Here is a 2,916-nt window from a genome sequence, read left to right on the forward strand (position 1 = left end):
TGAGTACTTAGCTTTGCCTATGATTGATTTTTTCAAGTAATGAATGTGATCGATTGTTGAGTTTGATACATTGTTGTTTTGTTGTTGTTTTTGATTATGAGATGTTCAGCTGTTGTTATTTTGAGGAAGATGAAGGCCATCAGCCGGATGTTTTTAATTATACATATGTACCTTTGGTGAAAGTGCAATCTGTCAACACCACCAGATCTATCTGGTGTATGTCTGGTCAGTGGTGGGTATTTGTCCAACATCATCAGACATGTCTTACATCCAGATCCGTCTGGGGCGTGTCTTATATCCAGATCTGTCTGGGGCATATATTACATCCAGAACAGTCTGTGGCATGTCTCACATCCAGACGTGTCTGGCTGTATAGACATGTCCCAGACGGATCTGGATGCAAGACATGTCTGGACTTTTGTGTTGTTGTGGAAGACCACCAGACTTGTCTGACGCACTCAAAGTGTGTCAGACAGGTCTGGCTTTTTTTTTCGAAAATTTCAAGTCTTGGAAGGGTTTTTTTTTAAATTTCTCATAGGCCTAATGTAGTTTCAAATGCACAAAAATGTGTTTCTTGATGGTGCAAATTCAAAAAAATTTCTACCTTGAGACAAAATGTACAACCAGGATCTGTCTGGCTTATCTGGCGTATCTGCCATGATGCGTTTCGGAAGCTATCTGTAGGTAGTCGCACATTTAACTTCGGGTAGGTACCGAAGGCTTAAGGCGCCACAGGTGAAAACTATGTATCATCTACATATTCTGGTTTCCTGAATGTAGTGAATTATCCAAATTTAGCAAACTACAACAGTACACTTCCACGTGTATACTTGTGTCAGAGACTGCTTTGAGTGTTGTGAGGCTCAGTAAAAACCTGCATTCACGACCCCGTGAGGTGACACTACAATCACACCCGTGAAAGATCACTCAAGCTTTATGACATCGGGCGTGTATTTTACTTATATTCTGTGATGATCTGGGTTGTAGTCAAAACAAACAAGTTTGCTACAGTTCTCAGAACGGAGAACCTGTAAGATGAGAACTCAGAGCAGAGCTCTACAAGGCTACAACGTTGTTTTTCTGCCACAGCGGTGTAGAAAAGAGAAGGATAATAATAATTCCGATGAAGAAAAAGAGTATAAGATCAAGATACAACGGAGATATATAGAATAAAGGTCCACAAGTCATAGCAACCTTCAGGACATATTTCAGGTACAAAGCTTTGTCTTGAACAATAATTGATTTGTGATCTTGAATAATAGAGGTTTGCAAAACTACTTGTAAAGTGAACTCATGATAAAATATATACTACTAGTTTAATCTTCAATACCGGTCCTTGAGTAAACTGCTAGTTCTCTTAGTTTCTTCGCGTAACACACAGTTCAAGAAAAATTTGGATCTAACAACTCTACATACTAGAGAAGGTAGTTGATACAACGGTAACTGGTCAGATTTCGATATGTAGTCATGGATTCAAACGTTGTGGTATGAAGATTATACCTGCAACTTGGAATGAATTTTGAACAAAAGGATTTGATCAGTTCATGTTATGATAAGCACCTTGACAGTATCCATCTCTTACCAGAATGATGTGCACAACACCGCAGAATATTTGAAAGGAATCGTTCAAGACGATTCAGGAGGGGAGGGTTTATTTTTTAACGCCAAGTTTCTGGGTTGAAGATCACAAGTTAGAATACTTACAGAACTCATACTTATTCGGAATAGTAATATCAAAGTTTGTGACTTACTCGTGATACTTCGACAATGCTTGAAGGAATCCCACACCCTGAACAATGGAATCGAAGGCCTTCTGACGAGATTGCAGTCTCGCGGTTGCAGCTTCAAGAGAAAGTTGAAGTTCTTGTCGGTGGGTCTGTGAGATCTCAGAGTCAGATGATTGAAAACCAATCCCCTCGATCTCGCAATGTGAGTTTTGAATGGCGCCAACAGATTCGTGAAGGCCATCTAGAGCTTCTTCATAAATAGAAGCAATGGTCGAGATTTCACTGTCGTTGAGATACTTGTGAACCTTGACAAAGTCGGTAAGGTTGTCTGCTGCAAGACGATGTTGGCCATTCTTAAGGTAGCAGAGAATCAAGCAATTGAACCGGCGAATGCGATCAGAGTTGATAATGGTTGCAGGGGACATAAAGATCTCGCAGTCTGGTGATCCAACAACTGGAACATCAATCAATGCTTGAAGGTAGTGTTGATCGGGTCCAAGGCCTTTTGGGATGATTAAAGTAGAAAGATGAGGCGCTATCATCTGGAGAAATAGCTTGTGTACAAATGATTTATCGTCTTCTGCCTCCGCGCTGAATCTGATATAAGGGCAGAGCAAACGGGTTATTTCTAATACTTGAAAGGTTGAAGCTTCACTTAGGAAAAGTTGGGGATCAGGCTTGGAATTGATATCACCCTCACGAAACATAAAGTCGAAGAAATACTTTGGTAGAAAAACGCGAGTATGGAATGGATGGATATAACTAGACATCTTGTGAGGAGCGTGATGTAGCAATTGGAAAACGTATCATGGATCAAGCCGAATCATCTTTGCTTTATATATTGAAGATTGGTAGGGTTAAAGATCACATGATCCCCACCTCCAATTGAATTTTCTTACTCAAGTTGATCGACTTTGACAAACACTTTCATCTTCCCAAAGCTTGCGAAGATTCTTGTACTTAGATGATCTTTTCTGTATCAGTTAATGCATGAGCGCTAATGACAAACACCGGTCCCCCATTGATACCTACAACCAACAAGACTACCCTCTATCAAGGGGAGTCATCATGATACTGTTTGCTCCCCATGTGAGATTAATTTCATAAAAAGCAAGCCCGATTGTAGGAAAGATGATACAAATAATCTGAATTTTTTCATGATCATTCTGTACCGACTCAGAAAAGGTGT

The sequence above is a fragment of the Melampsora larici-populina genome (assembly GCF_000204055.1).
Source record: "Melampsora larici-populina 98AG31 unplaced genomic scaffold MELLAscaffold_12, whole genome shotgun sequence".
NCBI lineage: Eukaryota > Fungi > Basidiomycota > Pucciniomycetes > Pucciniales > Melampsoraceae > Melampsora > Melampsora laricis-populina.